The following is a 24,892-nucleotide window of genomic DNA, read 5'->3' as shown; positions in this document are numbered from 1 at the left end:
GAGATGCGTTATTGAAAATGTATGAATGGATTGGTTGGTTCGGGTTGGAGCCAGAGAGCGTGCTGGCTAGGATTAGCGTTAAACAGTTTGGGGTCTATGGTTAGGGTCTTGGCTACGGGTTGGAGGGCTTCGAGGATTAGAATTAGTTGGTTAGGGGGTTTAGGCTTGGGGGGCAGGTGTTTTAGGGTAAGGAATTTAAGTTTCGAGCTGTGTTTAAGGAAATAGCGGGAAGCCGTGACAGGGCTGTGAAATTTAACATTACACACTCGTCTGCTTTCCAGATACTTTGAAAGGAATTGTCACTGCTTGATTTAGCAATGTCCGACTTTGGTTGCATTCTGCGTGAAAGGCAAAGGTGGATTCATTTTGAACCAACAATTTTGTTTTATTGCTGTGCGAATGAAGCGATTGCAAATCCCTTCCTGATCGCTAACATTCGACGTGGGAGCGCCTGAGCGCTGGGAATCCGCTGCTTTCCTCCCAAATCCCTCGGAGGTTGAAGCGGCATCCGGCTCGGATGCACACCCTCCCCAAAGGAGAGCATCGTGTTTGCACTCAATAATTCATCAAGGTGCTAACTCAGCTTCTGTTTCGTGCTAATAAAGTCATGTTCTTTTGACTGGACACACATGTTAATCCGTGGTGCAAAACTTTGGCTTTGGAAATTTCAGTCCCGAAGCCCGTCTCATTTAGTGATATGAAGTTTGGTCGGCTTGACTGTCATGGGTAAATCCATAAAAAAATCCAGAAGTCATGTCTTTTAATGTCTCCAGGTGTGTTTGTGAATGTAAAATTTGCTAGACGCGTGAATGCACATGCACACACGCACGTGCACAAACACCCCCACACACACACGCACACGCACACAGTACATATTCGTGAAGTTTACATTTGATGAGGAAATGTCTAAAAATAACAAATGCTTTGTCAGGTGGAGTAATGCAAGACGACTCTGCCTGTGTGTGTCTGTGTGTGTGTTGTGAGTGTATATAATAAATAAGTTCATGCTGACACTGCGCACACCAGTCTGTACCTGCCCATGGCACCTGGTTACCACAGCGACAAAGCATGCTGGCACCTGTGTGTGCGTGTGTGTGTGTGGGTGTGTGTGTATGTGTGTGTCCAGTGGGCAATGGAAATTTCCTTTCACCTTTTCTCCATTTTACACCTGTGCCCTTGAAAGCCTATATGCACACGCACACTCTCACACACACACGCACGCACACACATACGTGTAAGCACACCCCCACACACAGATAAAAAAAACCGTCACAATTGTGTTGTGACTGCAAACCTCCGCCTTGACCTAGCCTGCCACAAGCTATTTAGTGATGCCTGTTGTGACATCATCCATCAACCAGGAAGTGGCTGAGCCAAACAGGAAGTGAATGTACGAGCGGCTAAAACTCAGTTGTTACTTTTAGTAGTGTTAGTAACATGAGCAGCTTGGCTAGCATGTGACCCGTCCTGCGGTGGCATTTGTCAGACTTCATTGCATTAACTGTTCTCTTAACGCATTTGATAGTTTACAATTGTTTGATACATTTGTTCATAGTTTAAATTGCTATCTTAGCTTGTTAGCAGCTCCGTTCTTTGCATTTGCATTCAGTTCGCTGATAACTCGATGCTCATTTTGGCTGTTAGCATAGAGTGCAAACAGATAAGCTTTAGGCATCATTCACAGTTTTAGCTGCTACAACTATATTAGAATTTGGAGTTACTTCCAGGTCAGTTGGCCAAAAATGTTGTTTGTTGGTTTAGAATTCAGTTAGCCTGTTAGCAGCCAGAGAGAACCGAGGGGATGTCAAACTGTTAACCTACTTCGGTTTGACGAAACACTTACGACCATAACAAACCCATAATAAGGTAAGTGGATTTAAATAGTAAATTAGACAGCTGTAGATCATTATAGGGATTGTGGTGGGGCGGGGTCGACAATTTTTATGAATAAGGCCGGAGGGCGGGGGAATGACCGGCAAAAAAGGGTCAACAAGTGCCCAGTTCTGGTAATTTTAAGCACTTAAAAAAAAATCGAACATTTTCATGTGAAAATAGAGCCAAGTATAACATTGACATTTGGTTTGCAGGACAAATTTCTTCCTTGTTGGCCTTGTTTGTTGCTTGTTCTGTTACCTGACCCCGTCTATGCCGTTACTATGAAGGCAGACAGTACCGCTCTCAATGCTCAGTGACTCTTTAGCGGTCCTCCTTGCTTCTTGTATGCACCTTGGCAGCAGGTTGCTAACTTGACAGAGTGACATAACCCACCCACGCCCCCTTTAATCCACCTAACCTCGTAGATCCCAAAGTCTTAATCACACACAATAATCCTGCTTGTGGATTACCTCCGGTGGAAACAACAAACTGGTGCATATATGTTGAACTTGTGCATGTGCGTGTATTTGTGCACGCGTGTGCTTCTGTTAGTGTGCCTTAGCATCTGTTACCGTGAATTTGTTTGTTTGTGCGCGTATGAATGTCAGTATGTCTGCGTGTGTATGTTTCCATGCCTGTTTGCGCTTGTGCGTTATTGAGCGTGCCTTGCTGTTTTTGTTTTCGCATGTATGAGAGTTCATTTTAGCATTTGTGTTTGTGTTACATTGTTTGTGTTTATATATCTTTTTGTGTGTGTGTTCGTTTATGTGTGCGTACGTGTGCGATAGCATTTGGTTTGACATTACAGGTGTCAAGGGCCACTATCCTGCATGTTTTAGATATTTCCCCTCCTCCCAAACATGATCAGGATCATTATCAGGCTATATGATGGAGGATGCGGAGGCGGAACCTCCTCCTACACGCGCACCCGCTTTTCGTTCACAAATTTGTGAGTGTGTTGATGTGTGTCCAGACATCCCTCGTGACGTGCTTTGCTTGTTGGCCGCGTCAGGGCGAGCTCCAGTCAAAACACTGGCATCTTGTCAAGAGAGGGAGTGAGAGAAGCACTGTTTATGCCCGCGGCAGCCACACTTCTTTTTTTCTTCTCTTCTTTTATTGTTATTGCAGTGAAAAGGAACCCCAGCAATGAAGTGAGTGGTCTGCCTTAAGTGGGAGACACCAGGGAGGTTTTAAGCCGTAATACAGCTGCAGGGAGAATCCAATTATTAGCAGCAGTAGCAATAAGGGACACTTTAAGTACAGAAGACAAGGAGGAACGTCATCGGCAATAAAAATAAGCTTAATAGAAACGGAATTGATGATGACTGCCATCCTAATTACGAGTTGCTCTCGCGAGATGTGTCAGAAATGTGCTAAAAGCCATTTTCCGTGTTCATCATTTCATTCTGTCTCGCCGTCGTTGAATATTCTCTGGCCGAATTTTTGTCCCAGTATGTCCCTGGCTCAGTCGGACTCGTGCAATCAGCCTCTCGCCTCCTTTGTGTTTTAAAAAAAGACATTTCCCTGATGGAGGTTGCCGTGATAAATCAGCTTTCAAAGAAATAGGACAGCCAGCACGGAGGCTCGCAGCAAGCCTCTCTGGTGCTTCCTTTCACCGCGCTCAGCTAACATCCACTTTACCTTTAACTTCCTGACTGCGATACTAATGCACCTGATGCGTGTGTGTGCTTGTGGGAGTGCTTGTGTGTACATGTATGTGTGCGACACTATCAATATGACAAAGAGGGCCTGTAATGAATACAAAGGGCAGGAAAAGGTGAGAAAAGGACACTGATGTCCACTTTGATTAGAGCAGGAACTTACTGTGCATGCTTAGCTTTTCCCCCTTTTTTGGGGATGATTTAAAGACCTATGCACACATAAATGAAGTTGCGAAATGAAATGACTAGCAAGTGGTAGCGTCACCACATGTCCTAGCTTGTTATCAAAGCTGAGCTATGCACATCTACTTTTTATACTGAAACGCTATGAATGTTATAAAACAAGAAGTCCAATTTAAAATGGTTAGACTACTCAAAAACTGTGAAAAAATGAAATGAAAAATACTGAAAATAAATTTTTAGTGAAGCAAAAAACTCTTTAAAAATGAAATGAATAAATTAGTTATAAAAAATGCAGAAAAGAAAAATAGACTATGGGTATTAATAAATAAAAAATAAAACAGTTACAAATTAAACAATAAGAAATTTAAAGGGTAATTAATAATTTACTATTTAAAAAACAGTAAAAATCACGAGGAAATGAAACAAAATACAATTAAAATTAAATAAATAAGAATTGGAAAAAATAATCAAAAAACTAAATATGAAATTAAAAATACAAATAAATAAAAGGAAAAGGAAATAAATTAACGTTAAACATAAAATAAAATGCAATAAATAAAAACCAAAAAATGTAAAACCACAATACAAATGCATAAGAATACAAATTAATTACAAATGTTGTTTTTAAAAGAAAACAAATATAAAAAGAAAACTTTTAAAGATAAAAAAAACCTAAACGAATTAGAACATAAATTTAACAAAATATATTGAAAGGTGGGATAGGCTTTAACACGCCCACGACCCTAGTGAGGAGAAGTGGTTCAGATAATGGATGGATGGATAAAATAATAAAATGAAAACATTTTTATAACTAAAATAGAAGAAAAATGAACAAAAAATGAAATGAACAGGTATATTAATTGCCATTAAAAAGAAAAATGAAAAAAAATATTTTTCCAAATTACTCATCAAAAAAAAAGAGAAAACAAATAAAGAAAACTGAAAGAACAAAAAGTCGCGTTTGGATGGTATTCAAGTGTGCCTGACACTCTACTGGATAGCTTAAATAACACTTCAAAGATTTGCATCCTGTTTCATGTGCAGTTTATGACACTGTGTACTCTGACCCGCCTACATCCCGACTCCCTCCTCCACTGATCTGCCAAGATTAGTGTTGAACATAACCCCAGAACTACTTCACACATATCAGTTCAGTGCGGCCGGCGTCACAATTAGCCACGATGGCTAACAAATGGCAGCAGTTCGCAGGCTAAGCCTCGGCCGGCCTGCTTTCGGAAAGCGGGCCAAAGGTCACTGGGCTGCAGCGCTGTGGGACATGACGCAGACCAAACTCACCTGTAGAGGAGAGATATTAGTAAGATAAAAGCAATATACAGTGGGTTTTGAAAGTCTATTTCCGAATTATTTTCAATACATAAACGGTCTCAGCATGGACAATCAAAATTGTTTTTCTTGTCGCGCTGCATAACCATCACTGGCAGCGTGTCTGAAATTGCTGTAAACTGAAAACTAGTTTTATCCCTGTGGAGTCTAAGGCAGAAAGCGCTTGCATACGTATGTAGGTGAAAGTTCCTTTGCATCCATGATCATCCAATCACAAATCTAATAGCAAGATAGAAGTCTCAAAATCATTTAGTTTTCCTCCCCCCAATAAAAAAAAAATACATATAATTTGCACGACAGCGTCATTGTTTTGAGAATCTAAAATATATTCTTGCTTTTTTTAACCCACAATGACCGAAAGAGGGAAAAGTGTGGATTTGATTGCAGATATACTTGCGAGGCCATTTTCAAGACGGACCTTTCAAGAGTAACTCTCGTGAGCCGAGTTGGTCCAACACTCAGAATTGTGTAAGCGTATGTCTGTATCTTATGTCTCCAGCCGTGGTGTCATAAATGATGCCGTTATGATCAGTATTTATTCAAGTCGGATTAAGTAGGACTTCACTGAAGCCGACACGTGAAATGCACGGCCTGGCAAAGGGTCAAATGTTGACATGTTGAATTTCAAAACAAAATGGCATCTTTTCTTCATCTGGCTTTTTGAGCCCCTTTTGTGGGTCTACTCATGACGAACACACTGACCAATTTTCATGTTATTGAGTGAATTAAAACATTTTTAAAAAATCCTCCAGGTTGCCAAATGGCCCAAATAGCCACTTCTGACCAAAATGGCCGACATTTAGTGTTTTTTTTTTTTCCAAGCATTACTCCTTGAGACTTTTTTGTGGGTCTACTCATGATATCCACATCTACCAAATTTCATCTCACAATGAGAAAAAGGCAGACCTTCACTGTCTATTGTTTTTTAAGACACAACACCCTAATTAGTCTCACTACAGCGTCGCCAAGCTGATATCCGACAGTGGCAGTTGATTGGCTCAGATGTGATGAGGTGAACTTGTGTGTGTGTGTTGCATTGATGGGTGTTGCACACTCACAAGCACGCTCACGCGTTGTCGTCTTGACGATCCTTAATGGCCAAATGTAATAACCCTGATTTATTCCCCCTGCGAATAATGTGTGATGACATTATAGTGTGTGTTCATGAGGATAAACGTGCCAGGGAGCGGCGGATTGCCAAAGTATAATGATCGAAAGTTTATAGCGTGTGGATGTGCGTGCGTGTGTGTGTGTGTGTGTGTGTGTGTGTGGGAGGGTGCATACATGTGTGTATAAGTGTTTGTGTATACATGAATGTGTAGACATGCTAAGTACCCACATGATGAGCAATGAGAAGCTTTTTGAGCGGTCCATCCAAGTCAAACAAATGGCCATTTTGTGTGTTATGTTTGAAGAAGTCATGCCTGAAGAGTGGAAGTCGGCCATTTTGGATGCAAATGCCCACTTTAGTGGCATTTGGGCCATTTCCAGTCTTCCTTCAATGGCAGACTAGTTGTGGATAGTTTGTCTTTGGAACTTGAAATTTACCTGAACCTGAACCCAGAAGAAAGTGTCAAGAAGCCGGAAAAGACACACGGTGTCTGCCTTTTTGGTTCCAGATGGCCATTTTACTGGAGATCTCCAGGGTGTCCTTCATAAAAGAACTTATCCCCACCTGCTTAATTTGATCAGCATGTCAATCATGATTAGACCCTCAATACGGCCCAAGACACCATGCTGGAAGTGATACAGGAATTCTTCCCTTTTGGTTCGAAGCGGCCATTCTAGAATTTGACGACTCACCAAAAACAGGAAACTCGAGTAATAGCTTTTTAGAAAATCCAGACCCTGAAACCAGTTTCACTAAGCAACAGAAAATTTGGTAGGCTTGTTCAGTAGACCCACTAAAAAGTCTCGAGAACGAATGCCCAAAAAGTACTTGGGAGTTTGCCAGGATGGGTTTAAAACATCCATTTTCGGATCACTTTGGCTATTTCCACGAAGACAAACTCATCCTTAAGACTGTCGGAATGCTACCAATTTTGAACCTCCTTCAGTATATCAGCTCAATGAGCGATGCAATTTTGCAAGACATTTGAATTTTTGTCATTGTGTGTGGGCAGAGCATGATGGCAAAGTGTGATATCTTTCTCGAATGTCTGAATAGCATCACTCTTTCAAAAATTTTGCAATCATGGAGAGCTCATTTGTTGGCCTGCTGCATTTAAATGGTCACTTGCCGTTCTTTTCTTCTACTTCTATCTCTCTCTCACCATCTTTGAGCTTTTCTCTGCCTCGCTCACTCATTGACCTACTTCCCAAAGGCCCGCTCAAGCTTGCGTGACCACTGTGCTGCAGCAGCATCACACCCCTCACTGCTTGCTGCTGTGTGATGCTTAGACTTGCACATTGACTACCACACACAAACACACATTTGTGCTTTAAGTGTGTTACCTGATGGAGGTGTGGTGAATTTTTTTGCTTGATGGCACTAACTTACTTGCCAGACATGGGGGACTTGGGTCACATGACTTGCCTCAAGTCAGACTTAAGTCAATCTTGCTTGGCTAAACCTCATGAAAGATTTGTTAAATCTTGCCTGTTAACGTTGACTAGTCAACTAACCATATAAAACAAACAGACAAAAAGAAATGCTTGGTAACATATTTCACTCTTCTTGGGCACCATTCCTTCTTTATGTAGAAAGGAGTGAAATCATATGAGTATAATTAGAGAAGTGCACTGTGCTAAAGTAAACTAAAATAAACACTTTTATTGTTTTTAAAGATGACGAGGAACATCATTTTTTATCAGTGTAAATTAGTATAGTCTGACTACCTAGGTAGGTTTTATCTTTAATCGTTATGTGTTGCCGTTAATAAAGGGCTTGTGGAAAAAAACCTCATGTTGTTTTTTAGATTACAAAGTTCCTAAACATAACACTTGTACGTTGTCGCGACTCATGAGTGACCAGGAGGTAGCACATGTGCTTTTGCTGTTCGATGTCTACCGCGGGTATACAGACATTGTGTTTTGGTTTTTAATAAACGTGAGCTTGCTGACGAATGCTGCCATAATCCACAGTAGACACGACAAAATGTTAGCGTACCACAACAAGACATGCGTGTGGCGTTCCATCAGACGCCCACTGTAGCCAGTGTGCTAACTACAGCTAGCTTCCAGAAAATGTCCCTATGTCAGAAATGAAATCAGGCATCAGCTGTAACACGCTTCCTTTTTAGATGCTCGTTCATCATGCTGCTATGAAACTAAGGTTCACGTCGTATTAAGTAATTTTGTGAAGTAAGACCAGACTTTCAGACTCTGTTGCTAGCGCTAACATGAGCCCGATCTCAATTATGGTACCCACAATGCTTCTGTTTTACATCACAGATGAGTAGTAGTTGTAGTAGTCTTGTAGCGGTAGTGGCACACCCACATGGTACGTTGTTTTCGCTCTACCATGGCGGCAGTGCGTCTGACAGCTGGAATGTCGCCGGCCGCACTGATGCAATACAGTATGGGTAACAAGTCAAATTCTTGTCAAGTGAGTGTGTGGGTGTGTGTGTCTCTCCTGAAGGATGCTAATATAACATCTGGTATGTTAGGTTTTTTTGTCAGGTGTCATAAGTATTTTTACTCACGATTTTCGGAAAATTCAGAACTTTTGCTCTATCAAGGTTAGCTTGACTTTTGGGCATTGGCGGCCAGTCAATAAAAAGCGTTCTGGCACCACTGCACCACATAACTTCCTTTGAACATAATATATATATATATATATATATTTGATTACAAAATAAAAAAATATTTTGCAATGTACTTATGCCTATTTAAATGATGAGGATACGTAGTTTATAGGTACTGAAGGGTAAAGTTGTTTTGTTCATTCGTGGTCTGATTTTGTGACATACTTGTGGGACATACAAATCTTTACTTACTCATTGACTCTGGCGAAAACTCCATTAGCCGCCACTGCTTTTTGGAATAAGAGGTGTTCAAAACAAACAAAAAAAGCCAAAGTAAAAGCAAAGATCACTTGAACCAATCTCCTGTGAGCAGGCAATTGCTTCCGACCCCCACATTGTCCGTGGGCTTTCAAGGTTCCTGTGAACTTGCCTTTTTGAAATAACTACACCAAGAAAAGACAAAGAAAAAGCAATAGTCGCTAGAAAAAGAAGGAAACACACCAGGGAATGAACACACGCACAAATGATAGTGGTTTGAACCCTGCAGTTTTGTGCAGATTTTGTGGCACTACTTTAGCAAAATTAAACATTTCTGTATTTTTAAGGTGTTTCTGAGCTTGACGTTTCAGAATTTTTGTCACCAAAAAAGCTACGTTGCCAAAACAAAATTCTGGAGAGCGACATTGACATCACAGATGACCATTTGAATGGCAACTTTTAGTGTTGTTATGGTGGCCTATTAATCACCAAGATTTTGGCAAATGAAAAAGCAAAATCTTTTCAAACTGAGCTCTTGTGAGGTACGCTGACATTGGAATGACTGCAGTCAGCCGCTGACATTCTATTACCGACTTTAGCAGCGTATATTTCCCGATGATTTTGATTGAATTCAGATTTGTGTTGTCCTTCAGAAGGTCCTGTCAACATAACTTGAGTTTGAGCTTGACTTTGACAATCCATTTAAAAATCTCCAATCCGGCCGTTCTCCAGAGGCTAAGGTTCTACTGTATGTGTGCAATAATTAACAAGCGATAGTTACTAAGTTACCCTGTCTGGTGTTTGATTGTGAACGTCAAACTAATCTGTGTCTCGCTCACACTTACACATGCATGTCATTTGGCTTTTTGTGTTTGCAGGTTGTGCTAAAGTCTCATGCACGCACACATGCACGCGCGCACACACATACAGCAACATTATTTGGTAAATCAACATGTTCATGCTTGCCCTGTCCTGCTCTCATCCCTTTTTGCTTTTCTTGTATCTTTCCACTCGTCATATAGTTATTTCCTTTTTTTATAATTCACTTTGGCCTTACCTGGCATCAGTGAATAAAACACACACTGTGACAGATTTTGGATGTGAAGTGCCCAACTGACCTACTCGCTCTAATAGCTTATCGACTGTCCTGCAGGTGATTTATTTATTTATTTTTTTCAAAGTCCTGTTTTTCCTTCTAATTTTGGTTTGCAAGTTGACGCAAACAGAATCTACCAATAAATGAAAGAGTAAGCCATAAAATCTAATAGTAACAATGAGCGAAAGAACAGCTAAACTACAACTGAATTGGCGTGATCTGTCAAAGATTAAGTTATTTGACAAGAGAAGTTCCTACCAACCCTCTTGTGGGTGTATCGCCAGAGCGACGTGAAGGAGGAAGCTGTCGTGGAAGGTATGTCGTCAAAAACAAGGCAATTCAACAAACCTGCTGAAACATTTGGACAGGTGATAAAGTGGAACGTATGAAAATGTGGGCAGAGTTTGCATAGCCTGCCCACGTAAATATTAGCAGTTTAGCTGGTAATAACTTGCCGACTGCCACCGGGCCAAAGCAGCCGTCAGTCATGTAATCTTTTGAGCATGCACATTTGCAATTAGCAATATTAACGACGTATGCAAGATCATAACTTTTAAAAAAATTATATAGTCATATACATTAATCCTGAGGGGTCCATTTTTAGCAGTTCACTGTGTTACTTCATATTGTTGTACATATTGTTGTATTGTTGAATCACCCTATAATTATCTTTGTTGCCAGTACCAACACTTTTAAAGTGACATTTTAAAAGCAATGAAAAAAAAAAAGATTTTCTTAAAAGTCTGCAATGTACCTTGGGTGAAAATTATGTGACAAATTTTATCAACCTGTTGTATCTTTGCTACCCTGTGCGTAGCTCTGACTGCCTTTCAAGGTAAAAGTCCAGAGTTTTCATTCAAGGGACTCACGGAGTTGTCGTGCTAAGCTAAGCTAAGCTTCAGGAAACAAAGCAAAGCGGGAGACATTCGGGCTTGAAATAAGTTCCATTTATGGCCACGCCGTCTCCTGTGACTGAAACGAGGCTAATTAGTAAAAGGTGGGAGTGCTCTTGATGGACCTTTTAGGGTGAAGAAGAGCCGTGCACAGCCTCCTCATCCTCATCTTCCACTGCAGTGCAGGATAAAGAGCGCTCTGGTTCACGTAGCCTCCAGCAAGCCTTTTAGAACCGTTAGCTTGATCGCAGTTGTCATGATTCAACTCTCTCGATTAGCACTTTAATAGCGACACATTCAACCCCAAGGCTACACCTTGCTATAAAGAGTCGGTTATGTCATCAAAAAGGCTACATTATGTTTATGAATATGTTATTTGTTTTCATTGATCATGTGTTCATGTCCAAGTGTAAATTACAGAGGTGGATGCGTCAGTGAATTTCCCCGGTCCATCATAAACCCTTCACCAGTGGCCGGAACACTTGTACGTCATCGTCAGTCCGTTGTTATTTCAAGCCGAACATTTTTTATTTAACCGTGCTTCCGTCAACGCTAAATGAAATCACCTCTTACACTATTCTAACTAACATTGTATCACATAATTTTTTGTTAACCGTTGCCCACTCGGTCTCCATTGCAGCCTGGTCACCCCGGAAGGGAGATTCCCCCTTCTGCGCCCCCTTATTTTTCACCAAATGAGTTTTTGAGTTCTAAACTTGCCCTCTTTGTGGGGTTAAGATCAGGGGATTTTGTGAGTATATGTCAACAGTGGGCATGTGAAGCCCTTTGAAACTCTTCTGTGATGAAGGGCTACGTAGATAATTTTAACTTTACTTGACTGTCTAAATTACAGTTGGTACATCATACAACATGACGCTCTCCAGCGATGTTGCTTTGTCTGTCTGGCTTAGGTGACCCAAACTGGAAGCATTCAAAGAATATTGTGGAAATGAATAATTTCTCCAAGATTTCACAGAAAACCCTAATCATAAAGGTGTATATGCAAATTAATACACATATATGAATTATCAGACTCAAAGAATCGAATTTTCAGTTGTCATGATGGCAACCAATTGAAGGTAATAGCACCGGGACATTTTTAATATTGTGAAGCGTATCAGTGTTGATATTTGACTTTAATTTAGTCTTACGCAAAGAATAAAGTGGACATTTGTTGCGACAGTAAGGATTCTGACACACAGACGGCGCATTTGTTACACACGTATATGACACGCGTCATCTTGAGCAGTCGTTTCCATCAAATGACGGCATCTAGGAGCAATCGTCCCCTTAAGTTCGACCTCCTCCCTTGATGGAATTTCTGTTGGGAGGTGTTAGCATGTAAACAGAGGAGCGAGGACCTAGGAATGTGCAATTTGAGGAATGAAATGAGTCCAGAGGCAATATAGTCTGCTTGAACCAACCCCGATGTATATTCTGTCACTCGTAAGCAAAACGCGAGTCGGTCAGTGGCAGACTGAGAAGGTTTGTTGGTTAGCATTAGTGTCGGTTAGTGAAGATTTCAGTGACATACAAAAACCCATTATTGTTGGCGCTCGATGCCCCCCCCCATGTCATTCATCATCTGCCAGCTTAACACGCGTCTGTCAGTGACGTATTGACGGACTGACGGAAAGTTAACTACTGGTAATTTAAGCAATGCTTCATTGAGAAATCTCCAGCACGCCCGCGAGCAACCCTTGTGCGGATAAGCGGTTCGGATAATGGATGGATGTAAAATATAGGTTGGTTTAACGTATGAAACATAACCATGATATTGCAGCATATCATACTTTGTGTGCATTAAAACTATGCAAAAAAAGTCACTTTTTTTTTTAGTGCATTACTACCGACCTTTGGTCATAACAGCGTTCGTGCTTCTACCAACATGCCACAATGAAATCAAATTTCTTACAAATTAAGACTTTTGTGTTTCATCTTAACAGTATCGACACATTTTATGCCAACCTGGAGGTGTTTGGAATCTATTTTTAAATCGGAACAGATCTCTGTGGTATTATTAGGTGCTCATGTGTTGCAAAAGCTGCCAATCAAGCCAGAGTGCGCGGATGTTTTTTTTTGTCCCTCTCTCTAATCACAGATATCGAGTCTCTTTGTGGAAGCACTCGGGTTGTTTGTGGCCATCTCCAGCCATCTTAGAGAGTTACTGAGATTTTTTTCGGCCTTTGGTGGCCGTCATGTGCCATTAAGATGGGTTGTCAACCGCCATTAGACCCCACAGAAGAATAACAACAAAGAAGGATGATTTTTATTTGCACTTTAGGGACTTACATATTTTATATTGGGGTGGAAAGGATACATATTTATGATCAGAGTCAAATTGCTCTAGCACTCATTGATCCACAAATGCCATTCGACTCACAGCAAGGATGCTCAAAAAGAATCCATCTTTTAATTACGATAAATCGCCGCTGTGGGTTTTGCTTTTTTTCTTTGGCTTTTTTCTTTCCAGCAGCCAAACGTCACCATATACTGTCCATCATCGCTGAGTTAAGCTCATACTTTCGTGGATTTTTCTAGGAGAAGAAAACATTGGAGATTGCAGAAATGTAAAACTGGCAAACACACGTGATGGACAAGTTATTGGACACATTTTGACCATAATAACGTTTAGTGTAGATTCACTATTATGACAAAATGGCTGCCTGAAAACGATATTTGCAGAATGGTGAGGAAGTTCAAAGACCACTTGACGGATGCACACGCACGCGCGCACATGCACTCGGATGTGTGCGACTTTTTGTAGACGCAGCCGAGATTCTGAAAGTTGTGCAGATAAACTTGATGGAGGTCGAAGGTTGTAGTTCAATGTCTCGCTACCCTTGTGCGCGTGTGTGTGTGCGTATGGGTGTTGATGCCTAATATGGCCCTGCTTGCTGTAGTTACATGAGTCTGTGTGTCACGTGCATTGGAGTCCACTGACATGCGTACACGCACACACGCGCACACACCCATTCAAACACTTTCATTTTAGTTACTGTGGAGGCTGTGTGTGTGACCAGGATAATCTCAAATAATCTTCCCACCTTTCTGGATTTTGTGCTGATTCATCACTTTTGACTGAGGTCCGCTGCCCCTTTTCGTCAGTAGATAGCTGAATGACTGACGTAAACACATAATGATTGCATGCCAATTTTATCTGGGTGGAGAATAACATTGAAACCGCTTTCAGAGCATGTTTTACAAAATGTGATCCTTCTTGGGTGTGTTTTATGAAATGTAATCATTTACGGAATATACTCCCCCAAATTTGATCACTATTGGGGGTGTATTTTCCAAAATCTGACCACTTTGGCGGTTAGTTCCCCGGATTATGTTCCAAAATGCAATCACTTTTGGGTTTACTTCTTAAAAGTAGAGTTGTTTCAGTGGACCGCTTCAATATTTTGGCCACTTCCAGGACAAATCTTACCAGTTTCTCAGCCACTTTGACCATTTTGGTACCCCCCCCAAAAAATTCCATACTTTCGGCAGGACAGAAAGAAGGGAGGAAGATATGAACTAACTAACTAAACAGAAATGGAAGCCTCCAAGTGGAGGAATGAAGCACATACCGACAACGGTTCTATTTTATTAAATGTTTTTTCTTCCATTTTTAGTTTTGCTGTTATTTAGGTGCCTTACTTCTTAATGCGTTATTCCCAGTTTAGTTGAAAGCAGCCGTTGGATTTTCTCAGGTGTCTCTACCACGAAAAGAACATTGAACTTGTCGCACCGGACTAATTCTGAGCGTTGTGCGTTAAGCCACTTAGCCGTGGTTATCTTCTGGCATTGGGCTAAGCGGCCTAGTCGGCCCAGAGTCCGACTTGGACAGACATCTTTTTTTTTTGGATGATTGGCTCTGTCTCTCTCACTTGTGATGATGTCAGATGCTGTTAAAATGCTTTTAAGAATGCTCTCATACAGGTTTTTATGGCAGCTACTTACTCCAAAGTACGGCTAATGAAGATCTAATTGCACTCATGCAGTGGAAATAGAAATCATCTGTTCTTTTTTTTTTTTTGTCGGTACGGGCACTGTTTTAAAGTAATATTTTTTTGTTAAGACGTGTTAGTCATTTAATCATAAAACTTACACTTAAATTAATTACACAAACTGTAGTGACATACATTAAGTTGCTGTCTGTGGTTCTTCCTCAGTTGTCGTCGAGCTTTTCCGTTTAGGACGTTTATTGACGATAAAATGACCACTTGGCTGACCAAAATGGTTGACACCCTGTGTGTCCTCTTGAGTCTTTTTTTCACCACGGTATGAGAAAGGGAAACTCCAAATGAAACTTGTTGCGACTTTATTTCTGCGACTTTTTATGACAGACTTGTCTGACAACGTTGACAAGTGAAACTGCTGCCGATGTTTTTTTTTTTTTTTCATCAAGGAATTTGTCTTTTAAGGACCCAAAGAAATGACCAAATTGACCATAAAGTGGCAGCTTTGACAAAAGAAACAGTGAAGCAATGCGGACATTCAACTTTTAGTCCACTGTACATTTTGTCTTGCATTCTTTTCTTTGACTTTTGAGGCCTATTTCCCAAAAAGAAAACATTTTAGGGGTGTCTTGGTAAATTTTTGGAATTGACCACTGTCATAGCATTTGGGGTATTGTTTTTCAAGATTTGATGTCTTTGGGGGTTTGTTTCTGAAATGTGATGACTTTTGGGCCATATTTTCCAAAATCGGCACTGTTTCTCACTATTTGATTACTTTCACGGTAATTTCCTAAAATGTGAACACTTTTAGAAACTACAACTTTCTGGTAGTATTTTCCTAAGCTTTTGCACTTCAGGGGTTTAATTTTCAAAATTTGACAAACTTTGGGGCATAGTTTTTCAAATTAAATTCCTATTAGGACGTATTATTTTTTTTTTTTTTTAACAATTTGGTGACAAGTTTTGAAATATTTGACTTTTTTTCCCACTTACCTAAATGTTACTACTTAAGGATGTATTTTTCCATGCTTGGGATTTTTTGCTCTGTAAAAGAGTCAGACCATAGCGGCCGCAGGATGATGAAGCGCTCTGAGAAGGAGGCTTGGGTTGAAAATGGCGCAAATGTTTGGCGCCGTTGCTCATATCAGTGTGAAATGTCAGAAAGTTGAGGGGAATTTTAATGGGGAACACGCAAGCACATTTCTCTAATAATGTCACCGCCATTGTATGGATGTGAGTATACTGAGTGCACAGGGGTGTGTGTGTGTGTGTGTGTGTGTGTGTGTGTGTGTGTGTTTGTGTGTACGTCATCCCCACATCCCTCACGCCTCAAGGACGGAGATGTTGATTACTCTGGCCTTCTTCCTGTATGTATTTGTGTGTGTAATGATGCATTAGCTACCTCCTCTATATACCTTCTTAATGTATGCACGTGTGTGTGTGTGTGTGTGTGTGTGTTTGTGTGTACGTCATCCCCACATCCCTCACGCCTCAAGGACGGAGATGTTGATTACTCTGGCCTTCTTCCTGTATGTATTTGTGTGTGTAATGATGCATTAGCTACCTCCTCTATATACCTTCTTAATGTATGCACGTGTGTGTGTGTGTGTGTGTGTTGTCCTTGCATGTGACAGGCTGCTGAAATGTGGCACGGTGGGGTGCTCATAGGGGGTGTTGGCCTCGCGTAGTCCGATTGGTTTCTTCCTGTACAATGTGTGTGTATGTGGCGGTGCGTGTGCGTGTGTGTGTGCGTGAAAGATTGGTTGTGTTAATAATCCATTGGTTGGGTTGATGTTTGATGATGAATTGGTTTTGTTATTGGGCGCATTTCTTTTGGTGGTGCTGCCAAATGGGAACATGCAACCAATGTGACCGGTGGGTTAACATGTTGAGCAGAGGTCAAGTTTAACATTAGCCTGCTTGGATGTGACCTACATACACCGATGCACACATGCTAATATTCATGACCTTGTGAAACTGAGTTATTGAAGTTGTGGGTTTGATGGTGTGTGATCAAACTCAAATCCTTGACATTTTTTGCAACGTCTGTGTTTCTACTCTACGTGTTTCAATGTTTGCAGTAATCGAATAAAGTTTATTTACCCCAAAATATGTACCTGGAACCAAAATAGATGACTTTTTACCGATTTTTTAGAAAGGGTCTCTTGAGGCTTTTTGTTGGCCTATTCCTGAAAGAAGTCACTCACTTAAAGCACTTTACTGAGTGAAACTGTCTTTGAAGGACAGTTTAAACCGGGGATTAAACCAGGAATAAGATGGTAATTTTCAAGAACGATCCAGTGTTTTTCACAAAATGGGCTCAAGAGACTTTTTTTAAAATGTATTTTTATTAGGTCTTCTCTTGTACATGCGTATCATACCAAATTTCATGTTGCAACTGGCTTTGGCATTGCTTTGAAGAACCGCTCGAAATGACTAAAAAGACCATAAAATGGAAACATCAGAGTTGATGTGTCTTTCTCAAGACTTTTTTTGTGGGTCTACCCATAAAAGACATGCCTACCAAAGTTCATGCTAATATGTGAAACTGCCTAGGACAAGTCTTTGTCAGGCCGGAGGAAATGGCTATACTGTCAGGTTCTGTGTTTGGTTTTTTTTTTGGTTTAGTATTTAGTTTAATGTTTTGACTTGTGTTTGGTGTGTGTCTCAATTTTAACCAATGTTCACCCGTGCTTGTCGTCTCACCCCCTAGTGTGAACCAATCAGCTCCCTCCAACCCTTTGAGATTTGTCCAGGTGTTCCTCGTTGTCCCGTTAATTTGTATTTAGGACCCAATCTGCTTTCAGTTCATTGTCCACGTCTGTTGTCCTCCTGCATGTCTCCTGTTGTGTTCTCTAGTGCCTTTTGTCCGAGTTCCACGTCCGAGTTCCTTTTGTAGTATTTGTTTTGATACTTTGATCCTTGTTTTGTACTTTGATCTTTTTGTATATCAGAGTTCCTTGTTTGCCTTTAAGTTTTCCCCCATTAAATAGCCTTTAAGTTAGCGCTGCCTCGCTTTCATGCATTTGGGTCCTCAATCTCCACGCAAAACCCCGACACGTTTGACCCCAAAATGTCAGTTTTGATCCAAAATAGATGGCTTTTTCTACATTTTTATACATTGTTTATTGAACCTTTTTGCCATTTTTTTTTGAGGACTGAATTTTGTTTTGCTAATTTTCTCTTTTGTTCAAGTTCTCTTCAAGGCATTCTTTAGGGGTCACATGGCATTATTTGGGCTGAATGACATGTCTAACCTTTTCCTGTGTGCCACAGTGTTAAGATCTCGTGTGTGAGTGTGACAGTGATGAATCGACAAGGCTGCATGTGCTCACACTTGTGTACGTATTCATAGCTGCGTGTATAAGTGGCTGTGTGTGCGTGTGTGCCTGTATACATGTGTTAAGTGTATGTGCTAATTGCTAAAGTCCATTCTATTTTAACCCGCCAGCAAAAACAGACGACATAGCAGGCATACGGTCTTTGAGACGGCCACAATTTTATTTTTAATCTGACCTTGTGAGATGCAGCGAACATGTCCCCTTGAGTTCCGTTATTTTTGGCTTGTCACCTAGCTTTAAAGTTATGACTTTCTACATCTTAGGCACGGGTACATTTATTTTTAAATCCAATTTGAGTTGCCCGTGGTGCTAGTTTAAGCTTGCCAAGTTAAGCGGTAACGCCTTGAAAACCCGTGAATACATCTCAACAGCACTAGCCCTATTGGTTAACTAACTTGGCTGCCAAGATGGCCGAGTGGTCTAAGGCGCCGCGTTCCGGACCCAGTCTCCCCAGGAGGCCTGGGTTCGAATCTCGTGGCTGCCAGGATGGCCGAGTGGTCTAAGGCGCCGCGTTCAGGACCCAGTCTCCCCAGGAGGCCTGGGTTCGAATCTCGAATTTCCCCATTGTGGGACTAATAAAGGCATTATTATTATTATTATTATTATTAACTACGTTAGACCCTTCAACGATGATGAATACAAGCCAATTTATGTAGTGGTTTAGAATGAACAATGAATAATTACTAACAATTGATAAATCAGTCTGGTATTTTTGGTGAATTGATAAATCAGATCTAAAATGTAGTTGCTGATGGAGTAGTGGGATACTTTCCGGACTTGTGCGCAGGTGGCGTGGGATCGGTTCCCACTCGGTGACGGTGTGAATGGTTGTTTGTCTCTTTATGTGCCCTGGGTCCATATATGGCTTCATACGAACACATTTATGTGAACAAACTAATTTAAATGACATAATGCCCAGCTTCATAAGTCACTCATGGTTGTCTAAAAGTGAATCCGATTGACCGATACTCAGTCCAATAGCTCAGAGTAGAGCTAACATTAGCTCCCTTTGGGTTTAAACCATCAATTGTATCTGCATTTGGTTTTATCACCTGTCTTAAACTAATGTTAGCCTTTCACCGCTATGTCAGTTAGGCTACTGCAGTTGTTGGCTAGTGTGTGTTGCCTGCGTGTGCGCGTGCGTGTGTTTTCCCAGAGGACAAAGTGCTGGTGTGGTGAAACTGGATCAAAGGTGCTTGAACAACTCAAAAGGATGCAAAAGTTGTTTCCCTTGAGGAGTTGCAGAGATTATTACTGAGCAACCAGTACGTTTTTTTTTTTGTGTGTATCAATGAAGAAGAGACCTTCAGCCGTCACTGCTTGGCTTTTTCATGGGACTGTACTACCAGTTTTCTACTCATGTTTGCTATGAGTAGATACACCTCCAAAAATATTAAGAAGCAATACTCAAAAGGGCATGGGAAGTTGACATTTTGCTTGAAGTGGCCGCTTTCGGTTCAAATGGCTCAGTTGTGCCCAATGGTATTAAAAATACAGTTATGATTTAAAATTTAGTAACTAGTATCTAGAGTTAATTACTCCACACAAGTCTTAAGAATCCATGCCTGGAAATTAAGACAAAGAAAGTTGGCCATTTTTTTTAAGTCGATATATTAGGCTCAATTGGCTCAATTGTGCCCAACTGGAGTAAAAAAAAAAAAAAAAATCGAACCACCAAACCAGTTTCACTGAGCAAGAAATTTAGTAGACATTTCATTCATCACCCACAATAAAATCCCAAGAAGCCATTCCCAAGAAGACACTGGAAGTGTGCCGTTTTGGCTTGATATGTCCATTTAGGGTCGATTGACCATTTCCTTGAAATTTGGTGACTCTCCATGAAACATAAAAACTCTTTAAAGTTTGCACTACTACAATGCAGAAAGGACAATCTTCTGTTGACAAATCTGTGGAGGCTAGCGTGTTTAACTCCGTACATGAGTGAACTGCACTTCTGCGACACTAGCGTACTCGACAAAACAGGAAAAACGACTAGCTACTCTTGCGGCTATTGCTCTGGGGAGCTAATTTCAACACACGCGCACACAAGCACACCCACACGCAAAAGCACAGACTCATACACAGGCACGTTTTGCGTTTACGCCACCATGCTGGCTGCTTCCCCGGCCTGTTGCATCTCCGTGGAGACTAGGGATTGCACAATCTCACACGCACACACACACACATCCATACATGCATACATACAGTGACACTATCAATTATCTCTCATTCAGATCTGTGGATTGTCTTCATCGTGATGGGAAAAAAAATCCTGGATTCTCAAATTACCTGCAGCAGCACACCATGCTCAAATTGCCGTCTGACGTCTGACCTGAGAGAGAGAGAGAGAGAGAGAGAGCTAGAGAGAGAGAGAGAGAGAATGGCAAATGCTAATGCACGAGCCACAACCAATATTTGTGTTCATCAGCTGTTACTATCATCCTTCCATCCATACACTGATTTGCTTCTCCTCATAAGGGTCGCGAGTGTGCTGGAGCCTATCCCTGCTGTCTTACAAGCAGGAGGCGGGGTACACCCTGAACTGGTTGCCAGCCAATCGCAGGGCTCACAGAGACAAACAACCATCCGCATTCACACTCGTATATGGGGACAATTTCGAGTGTCCAATCAACCCGCCATGCATGTTTTTGGAATGTGGGAGGAAACTGGTGTACCCGGAGAAAACCCATGCAGGCACTGGAAGAACATGCAAACTCCACACAGGAAGGGCGGTGCCGGAATCAAACCCTGCACTTCTGTACTATGAGGCCATCGCGCTAATCAGTCATCCACCGTACCGCCCGTTACTTTTATTTTATACGTAAAAATAGGACAGAGAAAGAAAGAGACTTGTCTGTTCTCACCTATTTGTGGAGTTTGTACTCTTTCCATAAAGATTTCACAAGATTGTGTCAATTTTCTAGCTCATGACAGAGCAGTATTTTTTGGGTGAGATAAGTTTAGCCATGGGGTTGTGAGTGGAAGTTCTGTAGATGTGCATGCATGTGCAGTTCCGTTGCATTTTTTTCCAAATGAAATCATCTGTAAGCCATTTATTTTTCTGTGTAACCATTTAATATTCACTCGTTTACTTACTCTATCCATCTCTGTCATTGAGCGGAATCTTCCGGACTTCCCAGCATATATACAGCTCAATTCTTTCCTGTCTCTGGTGTTCCATCTCAAAGATGGCGTCTCTCTCCCTTTCCACTGTTGCTGCCCTCGGGAGGTGGGAATGCAGTGTCTGCGGGCCGGTGTAAGGATGAGTGTCATGGAAACAGTGCAGCTATAAATACAGTGTGTATCATGCATGCTTCCTCCCTCAACTCGTCTATGAAGAATCCTAACGAAGCACGTTGGAGGAAACCACACTCAAGTCTTTATTTATCGTTTTGGGGAGCAGTTCACTGATTAATAGTTCTAAGATACCCGCTATATGGATGAGAAAATGACACACCGTTGTTTTAAGTCATCTATTGTTGCATTTAATTTGTTAAAGCGTCCCCTAATAAAAGCTAAATTGAATTTGGTCATCTTGCAAATGAAAGATTACATTTTAGTGATGTGCTCAGTCAGTTTGAGCTTCAATTTACGTTAATGTGCAATTTCATTCCAATTGAAAGTGGATGTCTCCTTCAGTGTTTTTATAAACGCCACATCCCAAATGAATGTCTATGCAAGGTGCAGGTCAGTTTTTTTTATTTTATTTTAAAGCAAAATGGCCGACTTCCTCTGTCTTTTCGGGTATGGCTTCTTGGCATTTTTTGTGGGTTTACTCAAGGCCGACATGCCTCTTAAATTTCAGATTGCTCAGTGAAACATAATTTAAGGGCTAAATTTGTAAATACTGGTTCTTGGCTAGTCATCAAAACTTTCTTTTCATATGCAGCGTACAATGCTGTGATGGAAACTCATACTTTTTTTTTTTACAATTTAGCGTCACCCATGTGGCTGGTATGTATAGTAGGGCTCAAATCTGGTAGTAATCAGACTAAAAATCTTTTGGACAAGTTTGCCTTTGAAAGACATCTGGAAATGTAGCTGCTTCAAGCCAAAATTGTTGACTTCCAGTGTTTTTTTTCTTATTATTGGTCTACTCATGCTAGATATGTCTACCAAATTTGATGGTGCCAATTAAAACGGACGGACAGCTAAATTAAAATAAAAATCTGAATCGAGTTGAGCACAACGGATCTTAAAATGGTCATTTCAAACCAAAATGGCAGACTCCCTGTGTCTTTTCTGGCATAGCTTCTCTTGATTGACATGCCTGCTAAAGTTCCAATTTTTCTTTTTTTTTTTAATTTGCAGGAATGAAATGCCAAAAACGAGCAGAATTCGGGTGAGTTTGGAAATGTCCTTCAAGCGTGCTCTGTTCCGGACCGACCATTCGGAAACTCAGCGTTGTTCAAATTTACCATTCGGTTATTCAGGGTGCCACCAAATAGGAATGTAGGAACACGCTTTGTGGGTATACTCATGATAGCCATGCCTACCAAAGTAGTCAAGTTGCTAAGTGAAACTGGCTTTGTGGCTCAATTCTTTTACATTTCTGGAGTGTGTCCTTGGGCAAACATAAAAAAAAATGTTACTTTCTGCTTTATGACATATTTACTAAAAAATAATAATAACTTCGACTGTTAGTCACAGAAGTAATTGTAATTAAATACTTTGTAATACTAATATTTTACTGTGGATGAAATGATGACGATCACATGATCTCCAAAAACACAAATTTTATCTAGACTTTTATGAGAAGTAGAACCTGCAATGTGTGCTCCTTGTGTAGAGTTGAACAATCGCAGTCTATTTTTAGAACTCCTTTTTGTGAGCCTGTGGCCTTCAGCGTTTGTGACATGCAAACATCAAAGTGAATGAAACAACAACAACAAAAACTCTTTGTATGAAGTCAATTCTCTAGAATGAAAATATACAACGTTCTTTTCAGGCAAAAATGCACCTCTGTTAAAAGAAAAAAAGGCAGAATCATAGAGGCACAATAATCTGGTATATTTGCATGTAGTTCCACATTTATTGTTGATCACGAAGGGCCAGTTTTTTTTCCCAGCATTGGAAAAGGCATTTTTTGCTATCCAGGATCAGGTCATCGGTTTTAATTTCATGCCATTTTTTGTTTTACTCAATATTGGATTGGATATCCCACTTTATCAGGATACACCATTTTTGAGATTACAAAATTTTAATTACAAGTGCTCTAAATTATTTATGTATATTTCACGTGAGCTACCACTTTACTAAAATTGGTATTAACTCATTCACTGCCATTGACGGATAAATACGTCAAAGATCCATTTTTTTCACTCGGCTGATAGTGAATGAGTTAATTCGTAGCTCATGTCCCCTTTATCCACTAAATCAATCTTAACTGTTGAATTAATCAAATCCTATCCCAGCAGTTGGAATCATGATCATCCCATTTTGGGGATCAATGTTAAGAATTGAAATATTTATTTCTCTTTTGAACGAACCATTTCCAAGATTTGATCTAGTCAGATTTACATTTTTAACAACCGCCCCACAAATCATACAATTAGTTAACAAAGTTAGACAAACCCAGATAAAGATTAACACTAATAAGCAGATAAACCAGATAAACACTTTTTTTCATCACAACTTTTTTCATGTTATGCTCGAGTGCTGGTCACAGAACGTTGCTGGGAGATTTTTGAACAAATGTTGCTACAGTTTGAATTGTAGATTTTTTTTTTGTGTAGACAAAGCTTTAACAAGTGTTAGTGTACTCAAACATGCAATCAAAGAATTCACTTAAACTCTTGGAAGTTGAATAATTAATCTATAAGAGTCAGATTTGGCCGCTTGTCTGCTTTTTAACAACAAGAGCAGACGGGGAGCGCTTAGTGGTGAATTGTTAGCGATCTGTCCGTGTCCTCGTTGGTGTCATCTCACATTTGTCAACAGTTACGACAAAGTGCCTGTGAAAGTCGTCACGTCGCTTGCTAAAGGGGGCTCGAAGTCTTTATGGAAAACTTTCTAAGTAGATCAAACAGGACAGCTAATTTTCTGTCTTATTTATAGACTGACAAACCTGTCTTGGCTGAAATCATGTAGCGCGTGTAACGGTACTAAATCGAAGAATTTGGCCTTCTACCGTTAACTAGCATTAGCAGAAGCTATGCAGACACAACGCCAGAAAATGATAACCTGTGTTACAAGTCAAAGCAAACATACAATTTGACAAACTGAAAGCCACGTGACTAATTTGCTCTGTTAGCAAACAAAGCTAACCCATATCCTTGTATGTTTGGACTGGGCTGCTTTATAAAACCACTTTTCAGTGCAGCCCACCTCCGATAAGTCACGTCGAACCAGAATGTTGCAATTTAATGGAAGGCAACAATACGACGGGAAACAAAAAGTTGCTGTCTTCGGAGCAGATGGCTCATCCGTCGTCTGTGTGTTAGTTGTATACACACCCGCACACACACGTTATGTATTTTGTTGTGTCATATTCACGTATGTCCATTTCCTCCTCGTGAGATACTAAATCGGTGTGTGTGTGCGTGTGTGTGTCCTCAGAGGCAGCAAGGAACATCGCTCTCAGATTATGCACAACACACACACCTACA

At 40.7% G+C, this 24,892-nt stretch overlaps 1 protein-coding gene across 2 annotated transcripts in view; it reads left to right on the top strand.

The window, feature by feature from the left end:
* Nucleotides 1-24,892, top strand: part of ppargc1b (peroxisome proliferator-activated receptor gamma, coactivator 1 beta) — a 70,182-nt gene that overhangs the window by 4,897 nt on the left and 40,393 nt on the right. The window contains exon 1 of one of the 2 annotated variants that reach the window (XM_088293681.1): nucleotides 1,305-1,866. The exons of the other annotated variant lie outside the window; for it this stretch is intronic. The gene's annotated coding sequence lies outside the window, so the exon portion shown is untranslated. Of the gene's footprint in view, nucleotides 1-1,304; nucleotides 1,867-24,892 lie in introns of those variants that run through there. 2 annotated transcript variants of the gene reach the window in all.

This window comes from Idiotropiscis lumnitzeri, chromosome 4 (assembly GCF_059441095.1).
Source record: "Idiotropiscis lumnitzeri isolate Australia: NSW breed Sydney's pygmy pipehorse chromosome 4, RoL_Ilum_1.0, whole genome shotgun sequence".
NCBI lineage: Eukaryota > Metazoa > Chordata > Actinopteri > Syngnathiformes > Syngnathidae > Idiotropiscis > Idiotropiscis lumnitzeri.
This window is presented reverse-complemented; position numbering and strand designations above follow the sequence as displayed.